This window comes from Amblyomma mixtum, chromosome 3, assembly GCF_055824585.1.
Source record: "Amblyomma mixtum isolate Tamu chromosome 3, ASM5582458v1, whole genome shotgun sequence".
Classification (NCBI taxonomy): Eukaryota; Metazoa; Arthropoda; class Arachnida; order Ixodida; family Ixodidae; genus Amblyomma; species Amblyomma mixtum.
The window spans coordinates 366236138-366257560 of NC_143014.1; the positions used below are offsets into that span (position 1 = coordinate 366236138).

The 21423-nt window shown below is 50.7% G+C and overlaps 1 pseudogene; it reads left to right on the forward strand.

The window, feature by feature from the left end:
- The first annotated feature begins 20462 nt into the window (after window positions 1-20462).
- LOC149356664 (uncharacterized) lies at window positions 20463-21152 on the forward strand (annotated as a pseudogene).
- Window positions 21153-21423: the final 271 nt, after the last annotated feature.

A 21423-nucleotide genomic window follows, 5' to 3' on the forward strand; every position in this document is an offset into this window, starting at 1 on the left:
AATGCCCGCTAGCAGCAGTCTGTAGCGACGCATCGATCAAGACACAAAATTCTTGGTTTTTGTGCAGGCATTCTTTGCGCGTCTTCTTCGTCAAGTGATCACACATTGATAACGCAACTTGGCCAAGCGCCATGGCGAGCGGCCCCACCCTTCACTCTATCAGGAAGAGATGCTAATCATAAATGGCCCAGAACATTTCTATCGACGAACAAGAAAAGGTTAACTCAACGGAGCCTGCAGCTTGGGATGTTCCCTAAAGGGCTAAAATTCGGGCTAGCGAAAAGGTACAGTGCTAGAGAGAACAAAATAAAAACAAACTCCTGTAGAAACGTCGCACGAGTAACCTGTCTTTGCGCAAACTTTTTTTTTTCAAGTTTTTTTCTTTCCTCTCACCACCGCCTTCCCTGCCTTTCCTGGGTCCGCTCTAAAAAAAAAAACAAAAAACCTGCTTGACCCTGGTTTTTCTGTCTGCCTTTGTTCCTTCCCCGAGGACTCCTTTGTGTCTGTCCTGTCCCTCCCAGCCCCCTTCCCCGAAATGGCGCGGAGGCACTCACTCTAAAGCCCGCTACCGAACATTTTAAGCCGCCCTCCCGACGACACTCCCTGCACCGCTTCTATGCAGTGGAGAGGGGGCTCACTGTGTCCGGTATGCAGAAGTGCTCCCCCGCCTTTCCTGCGTTTGTTTGGAACAGGTTTTTCTTCTCTCCTGCGGTTGGGTTGAGTGTCAAGGGATGAAGGTAGCTGCGAAAACACGCTGGCACTCGCTACTCCTCGTTGAATTTGTGTTATACAGTTTTTTGTGCCTTTCCTCGTGTTGCTTGATCAATCCACGATCGAAGATGACATCGCCTTCCATGGGCACGTCCAGTGCAAGTATGGTGGAACCCTATCGTTCTTGTCTCAGTGTTGAATAACTTCGCTCCGAAAGACGTGAGTGGTGAACTTTAACATTTACTGGCATTTGAGCCGTGGAGGCCACAGCGGTGAAGGCGGATTTTATAACGGCGACGTCGTGCTGCTAGGACGTAAGTACGGATTTGAAATCACTCTGTTGTCTGAGTACTGCCGCCGTCTCGGTTATATGCTCGGCGTCAAAAGAAACTTTCTAGTTGTACAGTGTCTTTTTTGAACTAGCGAGTTGTAGATTGCACAGCGTAGAGAGACAAAATACCGAAAAATTTTCTGTCAGTTACATACCGAAATTTCTTGCCCTTCATGGTAACAAGACTAAAATTAGTTTTGTGGTGTGTATTCTTTCTTTACACAGGCATATGGTGCATACGTGCGAGCGTAATCAGCGACGAGCGTCCTGAGGGGCAGCTGCTCAAGGCCCTGAACAAATATCACGCGTCGCATCGATGGTGCGGAATGTGCCGTAAATAAAGGAGGATGACCAAGCAAGCATTGGAATCGTCCGAGCAACCTGTTTACACACCAACACTGTTAGGACACACATTTGCAACACAATATTGATTCAAACACGAAAGGCGTGAGGTGCATTCACGATACTGAGCATTAATGCTCAGGGCCAGGCGTCATGAGACGCCTGGCTTGTCCGTGCCTTCTCTTTCGTCCTGTCTTCTTTTGCACGCATTATCTCTTTTTAATTAATGTGACGTACAACTTCCGCTGCGTGAGATTCTCGGTAGCTCGTTTTCCTCTTTTTTCAATTTATTTCTTAGCGATTACCAATCCACAATTACTTTACCGATAACGATCGTCGATTACAATCCCAATTATCGATTACCTATCATCAATCCTTATCTAGCTTACAGAGCACGGGATACTACGCCACTTCTACACATACATCATGAATCCCTATCTAGCTTAAAGAGCACGGCATACTACGCCACTTCTACACATACACACCATTTGTTCCCGTACACTGAAGCACCATAACACCCTCCAAATTCTGACGCGTAATTAGCATATTAATATTTGTCTGGCTTCGCGGTGGCTCAGTGGTTACGGCGCTCGGCTGCTGACCCGAAAGAAGCGGGTTCGATCCCGGCCGAATTTCGATGAAAGTGAAATTCTAGAAACCCGTGTACTGTGCGATGTCTTTCCACGTTAAAGAACCCCAGGTGGTCGAAATTTCCGAAGCCCTTCACTACATCGTCCCTAATAGCCTGAGTCGCTTTGGGACGTTAAGCCCCCATACACCACACCAATATTTGTTTTTTTTTTTCATTACTATCAGACCAGAACACATCCCAAACATAGGCCACTAAGCCATACACCCGACCACGCGTTCAATGGGTGTCCCTCAAACACGCCTGAAGCAAATACACTTCGTGGGCTACGGGAATACAGAACAACCAGAGGAAAAAACCTTCGTGGCATACGTGTTACTTGCCCACCTGGTGCAGTGGGGCTATTTTCTTTTTCTATTTACAAGAATTTGGTTTTTTTTCCGACGGGCGGAGCAGGGATTTCTCCTGAACGAGCTCCTTACGCTGTCGCTTAATACCTGCGGCTGTCCAATAGACCTTTCCCGGAATGCATCAGAGCTCGTGTTTCTGGTTCGATGGGCAATAGATAGCGCGCACCGAGGTGGCTCTAACAAGGAGAAGAAATTGGGCGGGGGAGCGATCGTCCCAAAGGAAAACCGGTTGAGAAGGAAAAGTGGACTGTTTTGCCTGTGGAAGAAGTCGAGATTGGGCCACTTAGTGTATATTCATAATGGTGGTTCAACAGCGCGAATACTCCAAGACCAAGAAAGAGAGAGGACACACACACCAGCGTTGAATTCAGCGCTGGTGTTGTGTCCTGTCTCTTTCTTGGTCTGTGTGCGTTTGCCTGTGGGCCGAACTTTGGCTTGCCCACGTGGGCCGAGCATGGGTTAGCCCATGTGGGCCGGACTTCGGCTAGCCCGTGTGGGTCCCCGCTGCGCTGCCGCCTAAGCCCCCCTGGAGGTCCCCTCTGAGAAGCCCATTACTGCCCCTATGGGTTCCACAAAAAACCGAGGAAAGCCCCCTTCATCGTTTTTATGCATGCAGACCATAGGGGTCCCTCCTGGTCCTATGTAGCAAGCCCACTGGGCTGCCCCTGTGGATCCCGCGCGATGCCGAGTTGCAAATCCCGCCCATATCCCACATCGGGCCCCAATGGGCTGCCCGTGTGGGACCCACGAGGGCCCGCAATTCCGAGCCCCGTTTGTGCTACTGGGGGACGCTCAGCAGCCGCAGATAACCTCGCGCCGTAAAAATTCATCGTAGTCAACAGTACACGCGAAGGTGAGAGTATAAAATGTGATATTTGTGAATAAAATGTCAATTTCTTTAGACGAGCATTGATGTTCGATTTTTGCGACATTCATTTGACAGAAGTCATATTCTCTTGACACCGGACACTGACGAAATGGAAGAACTGCAATAGGCAGATGGCTACGAAGCTCTCACGTTTTAAAGCGAAAGCCTTTAATGACTCATCGTTGGCAACAGAAGGTTGCTAGCAGAGGTGTCACGCTTTTCGTTTGGTCGAAATGGTTATGACGTCAGAGTGCGCGGATTCGAAGTAATGAGGTCACCCACGGATGCCTGACGCCACGTTTTGAAGCGCGCGACAACTAATAAAATAGTTGTCGTCGGCTCCGAAAGCGGGCGTAAGGCGTCCGTGGCTGACCACATTACATACCTCATTACTGCGAACTGAGCCATGGATACAACCGAACTCATCGAAGCAGAGAGAGAGTCGTGCTAGAGAAGCAGGCAAAGTCTGTAGTTGAAATGTGTAGTCAAAGTGTGTAGTCAAATAAAGAACTAGTACACCGCAAATAGTCTTGCGGTCAACGCCAAACAGTGCGCCAGGGAAAGCTATCTCCTTGAAGCACTTTGGAGAGCCAAAGTGCCCCTGAATTTTCTCACCTTGTTTATCAGATTTTCGATTGAGCTCTCTCAAATTTTCTACAGCTTTCAATGCCTACTATGAATGAACCTCTCCAGACATGTGGCTTAATTTACATGCAGTGCGTACGGTGTGGAAGTATCGCAGTAGCGCTCACGAACAATTACACAGGCGCAAATCGACCTGGCAAAGGCATTTGATCGCGTGTGTTATCCGTTTCTTTATTCTCTTGTAAACAACGTCAATCGTGGCTAAAGTCTTCCGACTGGGATGCGCCTTTGCCACAAGAACTGTTCTTCGTGTTTTATTGAGAATCGCCCTCTCCCACAAACAGTCCGCATAGGGTGCTCCCCTAAAACAGCTTGCCCGTTGTCCCTGGTCCTGTTTGCAGAAGAACTGAGGATTGGGCCAGTTGGTGGTGATCCATCGTAAAAAACCAGCGCTTAAGAACACGGACCGAGGACAAGGTGAAACAGACTGACGGCGCTGAACTTACAACTGAATTTTATTCACACGTAGCCAGCCAATTTATACATTTACACAAACATGCGCAAAGGCGTCTTGTCAAACCCAGATACACTGTTGCCACTCACAAGCGTAAAACTAGAGGAAACAAAGAAACAGCGTTCATCTATTCAAGGCACGTGTGCCATTACCTCGCGCTCCCTAACCAGAATGAAATGAGCTTGCTTCATTCTGGGTAGGGAGGCTGAGGTAATGGCACACATAAGAGAAGTTTATTTGGACTCTCGATCAAAAAGCGACATTTGTCCCTCTACAAAAACAAAGATACATTGCGTCAACTGATGTCGCCCTATGCACACACACTCACAAGGAACGTAAGTGTCCAAAAATAAAAAGTGTCCAAGAAAGTTCTAGTGGGTCCATACGCGGAGAAAGCACGCCGGGTCGAAACCCGCGCACAAAAAACCGCGCACCAAAACCCGTGCACGAACAACGCGCACGAACAATTAACGCGCACCAAACACGCGCGCCACACTTAATATCGCAGCTGCAAGTTCCTTGCACACGTGCCGCAGTAAACGGCCTGCTTTCGGGTCCGGCATGTTCATCACTGGGCCGCTTCTGCCAACATCCAATTAAATGGCGGATGTCAGAAATGTAGAGAGCATGTTATCCGCCGCTGATACTAGTCATGCGCGAAGTCCTGATAGCATTTTACACGTATGCTTCGCGGACGTGAGGCTTCATCGCAAGGCAGTACATCAGAGTAAAAAGAAAACGCAGACGTAAATACAGTCGTTTCAATCAAAAATAATATATAAAGTGGAAATATTGCATATTCGTAACACTATAATCATCTGTTGGAGCACTTGTAAACGAATTAATATATGCTATTGAAACTAGCGCGTCATGATTGTGGTTCTAGTCCTGAATGTAATGAGGCAGGAATGAGCGATAAAAAGCATTCGTGTATCATGAAAAACGTGAAACTTTTTCACAGTGATAAAAGTGGCGCGATGTGTTAATGGGCCGCTGAATCAAAATATCGTAAAGTTTTTTCTGGCAGTATTTTTTACGGAGAAAACATACCCGCAGAATTTGATTACGTAACTACAATAGCGGAAGGTACAAATTAGTTACCATATTAGGGGTACTGGTGGTACGATGGCAGCAGTTGAGAATGTAACGAGCAGACCAATTCTTATTATGCTCGTAGCTTACTGGAAAATCAAGACCAGGGTGCCGTGCTGAGGCCGCATTCTCAGGTTTAGAAGGAACTAGTGATTTGTAACGTTGTAGGTAAAGGAATATAGAGACAAGAAATTTTGTTCCAAGTAACCTAGAGAACAGTTAGCATTACTCGTCATACAGCTAATGTGAAGATCCGAAGAAAGGTTAGAAAACACACAGAAGCCTAAGCAGTTATACGATGCTAATATAGTGGCCCGTGTAATGTGCGAGGTCAGTGCACTTTAAAGAACGCCACGTGGTCGTAATTTCTGGAGCCCTATTCTCCGGCGTCCCTCATAGCCTGAGCCGCTTTGGAGCGTTTAACCCCCCCAATCCAAATCTTTCACTCCCACCTTCCTCCCTTCCCTCACGGCGCTGTTGGGGTGTGCACCTAGAAGAAAATTTCCTTTCCTGCAAAGCAACTTATTTATAGGTATATATGGAAGGCACAGTGAATAAAATCACATGTTTCCAGTAAATCAGCAACAGCTGTAGGAATTGACCCACTTTAGGCAATTCTTGCTAGAAGATGAAATGAAAAGGTGAAATCCCGACCATCCACACCACATTTTCATCATCGTGGCCAGGTTGGTGGTTTGTTGGTTTATTGGGGTTTAACGTCCCAAAGCAACTCAGACTTTGAGGGACGCCGTAGTGAAGGGCTCCATAAATTTCGACCACCTGGGGTCTTTAACGTGCATTGACATCGCACAGTACACGGGCCTCCAGAATTTCGCCTCCATCGAAATGCGGCCTCCGCGGGCCAGGATCGAACCCGCGTCTTTCGGGTCAGCAGCCCGAAAGACGCGGGTTCGATCCCGGCCGCGCCTTCCGGGCTGCTGACCCGAAAGACGCGGGTTCAACAGAGGGGTTGTTGCTCACGATTTGAATGCATGACCGCGATAGTATACACCTTCTAGACGATAAGGCGACAACCAAACACGTGCGAAACGAAAGAAGAAAGTTCCGCAGGATTTAAGCAATATATATTTGACGTTTCATTTCAGGGCCGCCAGATATTCAGTCCCTATCAATGCGACTGGGATGACCAATCAACTAAACGAAATTCTTTATTGGAAAGCGTTAACCACATATCTCGCGGCGTCAAGAAGGTAATTCGCTTTGAAACAAACCCGTAATGACAGAACAGCCTCTAGACCACTTACGCGCACTTTATAACGGCTTTTTGCGCTTTTAATCTTAGTGACAGCAGCAGTACATGTTTTTTTCGAACATTCATTCGTGTGAGTGTCATAAAATGACACAAGTATTCGAAAATCTAACGGAAATAGTCTACCCGTCGACGCACTATGCCCGCTCCCGCCGTGAATACAGGTCCCCATATCGCTGCTTCAGAAAAAAGCCGCATGACTCCGCCACCAACGCTGGAATGACCGGACTTTGTTTAGTACAGAAGCAGGTGTCTCTGCAAGATGTGGACAGTGCGGCTAAACGGTGTTCCAGAGCATGCCACCCGCAGGGCTGTACGCATCAACGGCAAGGTCTACTCGTTCGACAGTTACCACGCGGCATGGAACTTGCTCCACGTCTTCATCTTCGACCCCGAATCGCACCGGTGGGATATGGTGCAGACGCAACTTGCCTACGGCGGGCTGTTTTACATTTCGTTCCAGACAGTTGTAGCGTACGGCCGCTGCGCGTATCTGTGGGGCGGCCCGTCCAGCTGGCCAGTCCCGAGTGTCCTTTACCGCTTCGACACAAGCACCATGACATGCAGCCCTGTGGCGGTGTCCGGTGAGGTGCCGTCATCGATTTACGGCAGCACAGCTTGTGTTGTGGGTCACCGCAAGTATATCTTAAGTGACTGGGATCCTTCGCCATATATGCGGGTCCTCGACTTGGATACCCTGGAGTGGCACCGTGTCCCCACCAGCGGAAAGGCTCCGGTTCGACGTGCCTTCCACACTGCGTCTGCCATTGGGACCCGCATGTATGTGTTCGGCAGCAGCCTAGGAGACCCTTCCCTCATCCTATACTATTTTGAAACGACCACCTCTTCCTGGGTGCGCCCACAGGTACAAGGCGTTCCCCCTTTGTATCGGCGAGGATATTCAGCCTTCGTGTTCAACGAAGAGCTGTACATTTTCGGGGGGTACAGCGATTTGCTCCAGACATACTTGGCAGATATGCACAAGTACGACCCCGCGACGTTGTGTTGGACCGTAGTGAAGGCATGTGGCTCACCACCATCTCCCAGGCTCTTGCATGGCTGCTCAGTGATGGGTGAAAGAGTGTTTATCTTCGGCGGCTTTGGGTCGGCACCCAACCAGGATGAGGGGCAGATTGCTGAGGAGCGAAGTGCGCTGACCGATCTCCACGTGTTGCACTTGGCACCGACACTGCAGAACCTGTGCTTACTTGCAGTGATTGATGCACGGCTGGATCTACGCCCCTTACCACGTTTCATTAGAGAAATGGTCTGCGCTATAACTTCTCAGCCATCGTAGTCGATGGCAGATGCCTCATCTCAAGCAAACTGAGTGCCTTCGGCGAAACCGGCTGGGTGGTACGATGATGATGCAACTTCGGCGCAGCTGCTTGACTCAAAAATAAGCACTTCTTTTATACGCAAAGAAAGCCTTCCTTCACTGCTCTATTTTCGCGCAAGCAAGAGAGTCGCTAGTGTTTTGTTTATATTCATCTCGCTCTGGGCCGCCACGTTTTCGTAAATAATAAAGCGAACAAATTTTCTGAACGAAGAATTATTCACTAAAATGGATTCACTTCCAGCCCGGTGGTTTCTTAGAGCAAGACCCATTAACGCCATTTCGGCTTGAAGCTCGTGATAAATACTAGGTTCTCGCGTAGCCACTGCTGGTGATCCTTTTCAAAGCATATCTTAGATAGAGATATGTGGCGGTCGGCGTCGATTTCAGCACTTCCCCGCAAACAACTTGCTTCTTTTGCGACGACTTTAGAAAGCCAAATAGTTACCACTTATTTCCGCATGTCTGCTTTCACTTTGACGCTGCTCTAAAGGTTCACTGATTTTATAGCCTGCTAGTTATGGTTCTCTTTTTTCCTATATATATACTAATTTCAATCCGGAAGCATCCGATCGGTATCTATGTCGTCAACCTGAGCCGCTAGAATTCCTCAAAGCTTATGTAACAGGTCGTATCGGGTGGTGATCATATTGAACGCAGTCGACAGCATGCTAGTCTGTAGCTCTTCCGATCTGATACTGGAAGCTTTCACTTATCTTGTGTGGACAAGATTTTTCTAGGCCCGACCTAATGCAAAGAGAAACTATTCCTCGTTTTAGTAATTTGGAGTGGGCGCTATCGTAGGCTAACAGAGCCTTCTTTGAGCGAGGCGTTCAACCTCTATGTTGAACGCCTGGGCACCCCAAACATACATTCGTGTTCCGACTGCGGACGCTTTGTGGAAGCAGCGGCTAGCCGGGGCCTCTGCACTGGTCGGAGCGCTATGCCATGTCAGGTTCTCAAGGTCAAGATAATATACACGGTGTGAGGATTCCTGGTCCGAGAAATCAAAGATGTTCATCCGTTGACACAGCACACAAGCAGAGGAGATGTTCAGTGTCTGCATTTGGCCGCAGATTTCCGGGCGGCTCCATGTCATAGCGAGGGTATACAACCGGTATAAGCCGCGAATCCGTGACCTTAGGTCCGAGGAGCTCCTTCACATGTAGACGCAGTGGCCGTAGGCGGCAATGCTGCGGTCGATGCAGCTAATGGGCCTGCCTTGGGAGTGCAATTCGGTCAGCAGCACACTCCACATGCACGTTGCGGGGTGTAAAATGCATACGCCGAATGGGCTGCGTAAGATTTCATCGCTGTCATTGCGGCAGTTGTGGAAGGGGTCGAACGAGTAGACCTTCCCTTTGGTGGAGACAGCCATGTCGGTTTACGAGTTCGGGAACCCGGTGCAGCCGCACAGTCTATATCGTGCAGTGGTAACCAATCTTCTCAGAAATGAAAGCGGGCGTTAGTTTTTCCTCCCTGCTGTCGGGCAAGCAATGGGTAAGAAGAGGTTTGGTAAGCGTTTTTCTTTTTTTTTTCGCAAGCCTGTGTTGATTTCAGTGAGAAAGCTTCTAACGCACCCTTTGCTGTTATGACGATATAGCATCTGTTCCAGGGCTTACGCGAAGAATACAGAGGGATAGCGAGTAAGAAGGGTTGCGGGGAAAGGGGGACACCAGGAGGGCAGGAAGGGCACCATGCACTGGGTGGCGCAGGCGGTTGTGACACCGAGACACATTTTTCCTCGCCACATACTAGTGCATCGTTCGATGTGATATTGTCACGTTGTAGTGACGGCAGTCCAGTGGTCAGGAAGACACCAGCCAGTCTTGGAAACGAAGCTCTTTATTTGGGCTGACTTGCGCCCGCAAAATAACTGAATCACTCGGCGGCGGCGTAGAAAGAGAAGTTTATTTTTTTCTGTTTTAACATAGAAAATACCAAACAAAACAGATGAACTTAATTCTCTGATCAGTCAAGCACATGCGCAGTGACGCAGCACTGAGCACGTCAGTAATGCAGTAAAAATGCCGATACTCGACCGCCGCGCAGGACGATAAAGTATGTCGACCATTTGCGCAAGAACTCAGCCTCGCTCATTGACAGAGCGTCCATGCATGCTTGTTCAAAGAGGCGCGTGCGCAGGCGCTGCAACATTGGGAACATTGTTCTTTGCGGACGCCCATTTAAGGATGCTACTCCACGCTGCCGCCACAAAACAAACATGCCGACACACAAGAGCATATTTTGAAACACTTCGGGAGAACTAGTGCGCGCTTCCAGGCGGGTTAAAAACATGCGTGACACTAATGTAAGCAACAAAGCGTAAGCAACAAACGTGCTCGTCGGTCGTCGAACTACGAATGCCCGCCGCTCGCGGCATCGCTCAATTTAAAGCCGGCAAAGAAACTTCCAGATAGCAGGACAAGATCATCTACAGTAATCTGGAAAAACCTAGATGCAGCCTTTCATGGCAGCGATCAATCGAGATTAGACTGGTCGCTTCTCGCGTCACAAACAAAAATGATAACAGCCCTTTCCTGCAGCCTTGAGCGTGAACGAACAAACACTACAATGATACGTGGCATTACCCCCCTTCCAAAGAAGCATCGTCTCGATGCTTTAAAATGAAAATAAACACGGAAAATGAAACTTTGAGCCCTTTAGCGTTCATAATATGGCTTCAGGCGTACGACATGTACGACTTCCGGGCGTGGGCGGTGTCGCTGAGATGCTGTCGTGGCGTCGGGGATGACTTCATAGTCGAGGTCACCGATGCGACGGAGAACCCTGTACGGGCCAAAGTAGCGTCGCAGCAACTTTTCGCTCAGTCCACGGCGGCGAACTGGCGTCCATATCCAAACCCGATCACCTGGCTTGTAATGCGTGTCTCGTTAGGCGCAGATTGTAGCGTCGGGCGTCGCTGTGCTGCTGGTCTTGAGTGCGAAGCCGCGCAAGTCTTCGGGCTTCCTCGGCGCGATGAAGGTAGGCGGCGACGTCGAGGTTGTCTTCGTCGGAAACATGCGGGAGCATTGCGTCGAGTGTTGTCGTGGGCTTCCTGCCGTATACCAGCTGGAATGGGGTAAACCTGGTTGTCTCCTGGACGGCAGTATTATAAGCGAAGATCACGTAGGGCACAATGGAGTCCCACGTCTTGTGTTCGGCGTCGATGTACATGGAGAGCATGTCTGCGATGGTCTTGTTCAGACGCTCTGTGAGTCCGTTGGTTTGTGGATGATAGGCAGTGGTCCTCCTACGACTTGTCTGGCTGTAGTTTAAAATGGCTTGCGTCAGCTCCGCTGTAAACGCCGTTCCTCTGTCTGTGATGAGCACTTCCGGGGCGCCGTCTCGCAGGAGAATTTGTTGGACAAAAAAATTTGCGATTTCTGTTGCGGTACCGCTAGGCAACGCTTTTGCTTCGGCGTAGCGGGTCATGTAGTCGGTGGCCACGATGATCCACTTGTTTCCTGATGAAGAGGTCGGAAAGGGGCCGAGGAGGTCCATCCCTATTTGCTGAAAGGGCTAAGTTGGCGGTGGTATGGGGTTCAGGAGTCCGGCTGGTCTAGTCGGAGTCGTTTTGCGTCGCTGACACTCACGACACGTTTTCACGTAATGGGAAACGTCGGTAGCTAGCCGTGGCCAATAGTACTTCTCCTGGATGCGGTGCAACGTGCGAGCAATCCCGAGATGTCCTGCAGTCGGCTCATCATGACATGCCTGCATAATTTCTTGCCTGAGATTTTTGGGCACGACAAGAAGATGCACTGTCCTGTTCGGCGCGAAGTTCTTCTTCAGGAGGACATTATTGTGAAGGACGAAGGACGACAGTTGCCTCTTGAACCCTCGGGGAGGCGATGCGGTCTTGCCTTTCAGATAATCAACTAGGCTTTGCAAGTCAGGATCCGAGTGCTGCTGCTGCGCGAAACTGCTGGCGCTTACCGGTTCTAAGAAAGCGTCGTCGTCTTCCTCTTCGGGTGCTGCGCCGACAGCAGCTCGTGACAAGCAGTCTGCATCGGAATGCTTGCGGCCAGATTTGTAGACTACAGTTATGTCGAATTCTTGAAGACGCAGGCTCCAACGAGCAAGGCGGCCGGAGGGATCTTTCAAATTGGCCAGCCAGCACAGAGCATGGTGATCGCTCACAACCTTGAATGGTCGTCCGTATAGGTAGGGGCGAAATTTGGACGTGGCCCAAATAATGGGGGGACATTCTTTCTCTGTCGTCGAATAGTTGGCTTCAGCTCTCGACAGTGAACGGCTAGCGTACGCGATAACTTTCTCCTGTCTGCCATTTTTCTGAACGAGGACCGCTCCTAAGCCCACCCCGCTTGCATCGGTATGAACTTCGGTTTCGGCGTTTTCATCAAAGTGCCCGAGCACAGGAGGGGTCTGTAAGCGGCGCTTCAGCTCGTTGAAAGCTTCCTCTTGTGGCGTTTCCCATTTAAAAGGCACTTCAGCCTTGGTAAGTTGAGTCAAAGGTTCAGCGATGCGCGAAAAGTTCTTGACGAATCGTCGGTAATAAGCGCACAATCCAAGGAATCTGCGTATAGCCTTCTTGTCATTAGGCTCTGGAAACTCTGCGATCGCAGCCGTCTTCTGGGGGTCTGGGCGAACTCCATCCTTGCTTACGACGTGACCAAGGAACAGCAGCTCCTCGTAGGCGAAGTGGCACTTCTCTGGTTTCAGTGTCAGGCCTGAAGACTTGATCGTTTCCAGCACTATCCGAAGCCTTCTGAGGTGGTCTTCAAAGCTTGAGGAGAAGACAACAACGTCATCTAAGTAGACTAGGCAAATCTGCCACTTCAAGCCAGCGAGCACCGTATCCATTACTCGCTGGAACGTTGCTGGGGCAGAGCAGAGGCCAAATGGCATCACCTTGAACTCGAAGAGTCCGTCTGGCGTGATGAACGCAGTCTTCTCGCGATCTCTTTCGTCGACTTCAATTTGCCAGTAGCCGCTCTTCAGGTCCATCGATGAGAAGTACTTAGCGTTGCACAGCCGGTCCAGTGTATCGTCGATGCGGGGGAGGGGGTAGACATCCTTCTTCGTAATGTTGTTCAGGCGGCGGTAATCAACGCAAAAACGAAGGGTGCCGTCTTTCTTTTTCACTAGGACAACTGGTGCTGCCCAGGGGCTCCCCGATGGCTGGATGACGTCGTCACGAAGCATTTACTCAACTTGCTTGCGGATAGCTTGGCGTTCTAGCGGCGATACGCGGTAGGGGCTCTGTCGCAGTGGTCGGGCGTGTTCGTCTGTGACAATGCGGTGCTTGGCAAGCCGGGTTCGTCGCACATTCGATGCTGATGAGAAGCAATCGCTGTACTTTTGAAGAAGACTGCGTATTTGGTCTTGTCTGCTCCGTGGTAATGCTGGGTTGATATCAAACGTTGGTTGATGGCGTTGGTCAGATGGTTCTACGGGTTGGTCGGGTAGGGCAAATATGTCTCTGATGTCTGCCAGCGCGTCGAGGAAAGCGATCGTCGTACCTTTGTTTAGATGCCGGTATTCTTCGGTGAAGTTGGTTAGCAACACCTGGGCTTGGCCATGTCGGATTTCGGCGACTCCTCTTGCGACGCCCAATCCTCGATCCAGGAGTAACTGGGTGTTCCCCTCGATGACGCCTTCGGCATTTTCGATGTCTCCAGTACCTATGCAGGCGAGGACACTTGATCGGGGCGGCACGCTCAATGCTTCGTCGAGGACGTTTAAGGCAACGTGATGAGTCGCGCTCGTCGCAACAGGTATGGCTTTGTCCGTGGAAAGCTTGATCGACTTAGATCGAAGGTCGATGATCGCTCGATGTTCATTCAGGAAGTCCATTCCCAAAATCACGTCTCGCGAGCACTGCTGTAGAATCAGGAAGGTTGTCGCATAGGTTCTCCCGTTTACAGTAACTCTCGCGGTGTAGCGTCCTGACGGCGTAATCAGGTTGCCACCTGCGGTGCGGATCAGCGGGCCATCCCAAGTTGTTGTTACCTTCCTGAGTCGGACAGCGAGCGGCCCACTCATGACGGAGTAGTCAGCTCCGGTGTCCACCAAGGCAGTAACCGCGTGATCGGCGACCATAACTTCAAGGTCACTTGTTCGCGTTTTCGTATTGCACGTTGTCTTCGGTGTACGGCCTCGGCTTTGTCGGGCAGTGAGACTGCGGTGGGCGTATTCCGACGTTACTTCTCTGGGCGGTGGTATAAGGTTCAAGTCTGGCCGCGTCGTCGTCGTCGTGGTCGTCGTCGTCGTTGGTGTAGTCGTCGTAGTGGAGGCATGGACTTGCGTTTTCGTCGATGGAGGATCTTTGTTCTTGCGCTCAGAAGCAACCTCACCTCCAGAGGCTGCTTTATTTAGTTTAACCTTCGGGGGCTGGGGGAGCGTCCACGCACTGCGTAGCCTCGGCTAGGAGATACATAGCGCGGTGATGACGGTGACGGAGAACGCGAAAGGCGACTCGGAGATGAGTACTCTTCCCGACGCAAAAACTCCTCGATTTCGGCTGGTCGCTGGCCGGGTCGGGGTCCTGGGGCGTCGTAAGAAAATCCTCGGATGCCCATTCTCCTGTATGGGCAGTACCGGAGAATGTGACCGGCTTCGCCGCAGTGGAAGCATAGTGGGCGGCGCTGGTCGGGTGTTCTCCACTCGTCGCACTTCCTCGGCTGTGCGCGTCGCTCCTAGGACGGGCGGGTTGGGGCGAGTGGGCGGCGGTCCAACAGAGCTGGCTGGGGGTGATAGGGGCTTGGGTCCCGTCGTCGAGGGGCAGGACGGCGCACAGCTGCGGCGTAAGTCATGGCTGGGGGCTGCAGAGGCTGCGTGGGTGTCGGCGTCACACCCAAGGCCTGTTGAACCTCGTCCCGGACGACGTCAGCGAGCGATGAAAGCTGCGGCTGCGTTCCCGTTGGCAGCAATCGTCGGAGCTCTTCTCGCACAACTTGACGGATAACCTCTCGCAGGTTATCGTTGTTAACGGTGTCCAGGCAGTTTGCTGAAAAGACGCGCTGCTGGCGGTCATATTGGCGGGCTCGGTCGTCAAGGGTTTTTTCCATTGTGGATGCCTCTTCTACGAATTCCGCGACGGTTTTCGGTGGGTTGCGGACGAGGCCGGCAAAGAGTTGCTCTTTAACTCCTCGCATAAGCAACTTCACCTTCTCTTCTTCCTTCATGTTCATGTCGGCGCGCCGGAAGAGACGCTTCATCTCTTCAGTATACACTGCAACGGTCTCGTTTGGGTGTTGTATGCGAGACTGTAGCAGCTGCTGGGCTCTCTCCTTTCGCACGACGTTTGTGAAGGTCTTCAGAAGCTGTTCCTTGAAGGTTTCCCAGTTGGCAAGGCTGGCTTCCTCATTCTCGAACCAGACTCTTGCTGGTCCCTCCAGGGCGAAGAAGACGTACCTAAATTTCATGGCATCGTCCCAGTTGTTGAAGACAGCCACACGGTCGAACTGCTCCAGCCATTCTTCGGGGTCCGCACCAGGCGAAGCGTCGAAGGTTGGTGGCACCCGGGGCGGCTGCAGAATGATTGGAGTGGTCGTCTGGGGCAAGCTCATGGTGGACGTTGGCACTTGCTTTCGCTTCCGGGTAGGGTCCGGCAGGGTCCCGAACTCAGGTGCGTCGCCTAACAGACGTCGGCTTGCACGGTGTACTGGAGTCAGGTCCTCCGGTGAATGACTCAGAGGGCTGGCGTCACGACTTGCTGGGGGTGTCCGGTACATAGAAGACTACCCCGCACCTCCACCAGATGTCACGTTGTAACGACGGCAGTCCAGTGGTCAGGAAGACACCAGCCAGTCTTGGAAACGAAGCTCTTTATTTGGGCTGACTTGCGTCCGCAAAATAACTGAATCACTCGGCGGCGGCGTGGAAAGAGAAGTTTATTTTTTTTCTAAAGGAACAAAAATACGAAATAAAACAGTTGAACTGAAGTCTGATCTTTCAAGCACATGCGCAGTGACGCAGCACTGAGCATGTCAGTATGGCAGTAAGAAAGCCGACACTCGACCGCCGCGCAGGACGATAAAGTATGTCGACCATTTGCGCAAGAACTCAGCCTCGCTCATTGACAGAGCGTCCACGCATGCTTGTTCAAAGAGGCGCGTGCGGAGGCGCTGCAACATTGGAAACATTGTTCTTTGCGGACGCCCATTTAAGGAAGCCGCTCCACGCTGACGCCACAAAACGAACATGCCGATACACAGGAGCATATTTTGAAACACTTCCGGAGAACTAGTGCGCGCTTCCAGGCGGGTTAAAAACATGCGTGACACTAATATCCAAAAGGTGCGCGCAACTACACACTCAAACATTGCGTGCTGCAAAGCTTCAAGGAGACCGCACTGCGGGCATCGGGCGGAGGGCGCCACGCCCCATGCCGCAAGGCGGTCTCTTGTGGGCAGGACCCGCCAGCCTCGCAGCCAGCCGAAGTCCCTGACATCTGCGGCGGCGTAGAAAGAGAAGTTTATTTTTTCTGTTTTAACATAGAAAATACAAAACAAAACAGATGAACTTAATGCTCTGATCAGTCAAGCACATGCTCAGTGACGCAGCAATGAGCACGTCAGTAATGCAGTAAAAATGCCGATACTCGACCGCCGCGCAGGACGATAAAGTATGTCGACCATTTGCGCAAGAACTCAGCCTCGCTCATTGACAGAGCGTCCATGCATGCTTGTTCAAAGAGGCGCGTGCGCAGGCGCTGCAACAGGCGCAGCGGCGCCTGGTGCGCAGGTGCGCACCAACAGGTGCGGAGGCGGCGTAAGCAACAAACGTGCTCGTCGGTCGTCGAACTACGAATGCCCGCCGCTCGCGGCATCGCTCAGTTTAAAGCCGGCAAAGAAACTTCCAGATAGCAGGACAAGATCATCTACAGTAATCTGGAAAAACCTAGATGCAGCCATTCATGGCAGCGATCAATCGAGATTAGACTGGTCGCTTCTCGCGTCACAAACAAATATGATAACAGCCCTTTCCTGCAGCCTTGAGCGTGAACGAACAAACACTACAATGATACGTGGCAATATCATGAAGCGCTAGGAATATTTAGCCTCTTGACTGCAAACGCCTTGTGGAATTGCTTCACAAGCCCCGGAACTGTAGGCCCTGCGTACACACAAGATTTAAGGTGTTCGTAAGATTGCGAAGGAAAGCGCAAGGTCTGCGAATACCTATATAGACGTGCAGCTGATATCACAAAGAATTGCGAACATCCCCATTAGACAGCCTTAGATGCAGCCAGGAGGCAGGTAATGGCTTGGGACGCTAGACATCAGGAGGCCAAACATCGCGAGCATGCGGCCGTTGGAAACGGATATCAACGCGCTAGTAAAGGCGACATCAAACGCGCTACACGACAAGGTCACTCACATCCCGAGGTACAAAAATGCTGGGGCCTCTACATCTGGGCAGAATGACGTAGACGCCAGTCGTCAGCACTGCGGGCAAACCAATTTGACGCTGCAATTCCCGTTACTGGTGGTAAATGCTTCGTTAGTTTGAAGGCAGGATGGCGATTTGGACGTGATTAAAGATTCTTACTTCACAAGAAAATAGTGGAAAGCTTCAGTTCCCTGCGAGAGTACGAAGTGATAGCGTTAAAGTGTCCGTACGGTCGCTAGCGCGTCCCCTGGCGCACCGTTTTGCAGACGTCGATACACTTGTTGAAATCATAAACTGCTTTATTGCACATCACCGTCGACATTATTTAGTGACGATAATTACTGGCCCTCGTTAGCTGTGTGGTCCTCTAATGTGATTTGCCTGCTGTGGGGTGGGTGGTACTCGTACAAGGCCTCTATATATCCCACTTACCGCACGTTCCTCAGTGGCGGTTTCCATTTCGACTGACCACAGTTTCTTTTCAATATCAGCAAAATTGCTTTCCTACCCCACTACCTTCTCGACCAATCAGGATTTTCCAGTGTCAACGATGCTGACGCTGGGTTGCTGGACGAACGGTACCTTTAATGCTGTCGCGTAAAAAAAACAAAATTGGTGGGGACACCTAAGCTTACCCTTAAGAGTACGACGAGATAGCATGATGGGTTAATTCCCGTATATGCAGAAGGCCATTCACTATTTTACACTGACAGATCCCTGGGAGTCCTCATGCCCCTCCTGTGGCACTGGTGCAGGGGTTAAGCGATGTGCCTTGTGGGGTCCAGGTTGCTCTTCCCGAAGTACCAATCATTTATTTATGTAGTTTTCTCACTATCCGATGGGTAGCCTTTGATGACGCAACAAGGACACGTGACCTAGGTGGCCCATCCGCCTTCTAGGTTGCTCTCTGGGAACCACCTGCCAGAGCCATGCCCACAATTTCTCCCTCACAACGCCGACGAGGACACCGGGGCCTTTAACGCTGTCGCGTTAAAACGCCCACATCAAGCCGACAGCAGGCAGTCAGATACAGTGTTAACGTTCTTCTTTCCGCTGCTCAATAACTAAAGAAATTATGCCCGGTACTTCAAAAAAAGAGAGGCGACCGGTGTTTTCAAATGAGGCGTCTATTCCATTGTCAATTCACACAATACCGGAAGGGTAAAACCAACGTAATTTATCGGACACCGTTACTGCGCATGGGTTCAACAGACTAATATTGCCACGAGGGCGTTACTAACCAGCGGCGGAGCAAACAGGTCAGTTTCGCTGGCCACTGCACGAGGGCGCGATTCTATCGAGGCGACCGACCACGTCTCGTGTTAAACTGCAACACACTTTTGCGCTGTGCGTTGCAGATCGCCTCTTCAACAACTGCCACCCGCGGCGCTCCGCTCGTAACACGTTTCCCACAACCGGTAGATACCCGCCGCGGTGGCTCAGAGGTTAGCGTGCTCGGCTACTCTGCAGGAGATAATGGGTTCGAACCGAGCCGCGGCGGCCTGCACTTCGATGAAGGGAAAACACAAAAGGAGCCCGTGTGCTGTGCGATGTAAATGCACGTCAAAGATCCTCGGGTGGTCGAAATTAATCCGGAATCCTCCACTACGGCTCTTCCTTCTCTCTTCTTTCACTGCCGCCGCGGTGGCTCAGTGGCTATGGTGCTCGGCTGCTAACCCAAAAGACGCGGGTTCGATCCCGGCCGCGGCGGCTGGAATTTCTTTGGAGGAGAAATTCTAGAGGCCCGTGTACTGTGCGATATCAGTACACGTTAAAGAACCCCAGGTGGTCGAAATTTCCGGAGCCCTTCACTACGGCGTCTCTCATAGCCTCAGTCGCTTTGGGACGTTAAACCCCATAAACCAACCATAAACCAACCATCTTCTTTCACTCCCGCCCTCCTCCGCTCCCTCAGGTTGCGTTTGGGGCTTCCACCCAGATATGCTAGACAGTTACTGCGCCACTTCCTTTCCTCAAAACCACGTATTTAGAGGTGTATGTACAAGGCACAGTGACCAAATCTCAAGTTTCTATTTCACCAGAAACAGCTGCAGGATCTCAGCCCCCTTAGGCATTTCTTGCCAAAACAGGAAATAAATATGTGAAATGCCAACGATTCACGCCACATTCTCATGATCACGGGGGAGGGGGTTCAACAAAGTGATTGTTGCTCGCGATGTGAATAGACCAGAGCTACATGACACCTATACCAATCACCTGGTAGACGATAAGGCGGCAACAAAACATGCGCGAAACGAAAGAAAAGAGAACCGCAGGACTTACGGAATATATGTTTCACGTTTCTTTTTAAGGCCGCCAGATATTCAATCCCTATCAATGCGACTTTCATGACCGATCAACTAAAAAAAATTCTCGATTGGAAAGCGTTGACCACATATCTCGCGGCGTCAAGATAGTAATTCGCTCTAAAACAAACCCGTAATGGTAGAAGAGCCCTCCTGACCGCTTATGCGCACTTTGTAACGGCTAAGCGCTTTTAATCTTGGTAACAGCAAGAGTAGATGTCCTTTTTCGAGCACTCATTTGTGTGAGTGTCATAAAGTGACCAACATATTCCAAAATCTAACGGAAATAGTCACCCTTCAACGCACTAAGTCCGCTCACGCCGCGAAGACCGATTACGATCGTGGCCGCCGCGATCTGCTCCGGCGGCGCGCCGTTGCTCCGGCCGTCCCATTCGGCGCCTCGCCCAGCAGAAGAGTGTAATGCTGCTAGTTCCCTAAAACGCCCCGAGGTGGCGGTCTTAGCCTAAGCATCGAGCGGCGCTCGCCCGGCCGGCACTGCCTGCGCTTTCAGCCGCTGCACCAGCTTTGTTGGCGCGCTTCGACGCTGAATGACTAGGAATACGCAGGCAGTTTTTTTCTGACTCGTGCCTGAAGTGACAAAGAAGCTGAGGTACATTGTTAAACAGTTGCGAATGTCTTCTGCATGCAGCTTTTGTGGTAATTTAAGAGTTGATGGGGGCAACACATGCTTTCACCTTGCGACATGTCGTCTAAATTGCATGCCTTCGCGCTGAGTTTTTTCTTCACATCCTTGAAGGCGATGCCTCGTGAGTGCCCACTCGTACACCGACTCCACCCATGAAGTGCAATCAAAAAGCGACCACTTTGCTTTATGTTAAGGCTATAATAACTGAGTGGCAACAATGCCATGATTTAAAAATTTTGCAATACATTGCAGAATGTCTAGGTCGGGATCATGGTCGGGATGCTTATATGGACATTTTCTATTTCACTGCAGCGACCACCATCAGGCATTACAAATGCCAGCATTGCTTACATAGCAGGGTTCGTGGCGAGAGCTCTTGAAGAACGTAGAAGGTGCAGCTCCTGGCCTGCCCTCCACCAGTCGGATGGGTCTAGTCCGTTGCTGGCTCATTAGCCTACAGTCAAGGGGGAGGGATTAACCTACCCAAAATCAGAGTTCATCAGTGTTCTGGTGGCCACTAAGAATGCTATTGATATTGCCCCGAAGCATATAAAAATAAGCAACGTGCGGCAGCAGCTGGCTGCAGCTATTACTTTCGAGAATCCAGCAGTGCTCCCTTTTTGTTTGCAAAGCAAGGGAGGACCACGCCGCAAGCACAGTATCTGTGGTGTTCGATAATTTCGTGAGGCCACTCTTATCTGACGTAGGAGCTACTGTCACATACAGGGCAGCATATACCGCGAAAAAAAGCTCGCCAGCAAGCCGCTCCCCGGGAAAGTGCTCCGTGTTTAGAATGAACACTATGCGAGAAACATTATAGATCTGGTTTAATCTGCATAAATAAAGCATTGCGTATCCTATGTATTTTCAAATAATTTTATTTTTCCTCCTTTTTGCTTGCAGCGCGCGAGAAAAAAAATGTAAATGCTCCTCGGTTCAGGCTATATGCGCCAAAAAACCTTATGCATTGCAGGCTGTTGTGCACGGCCCTGCCCAACATTCGACAGGGAAAAAGGAATTGAGTGATACCTACAAACGCCGAAAGCAAACGTTTATTGGATGC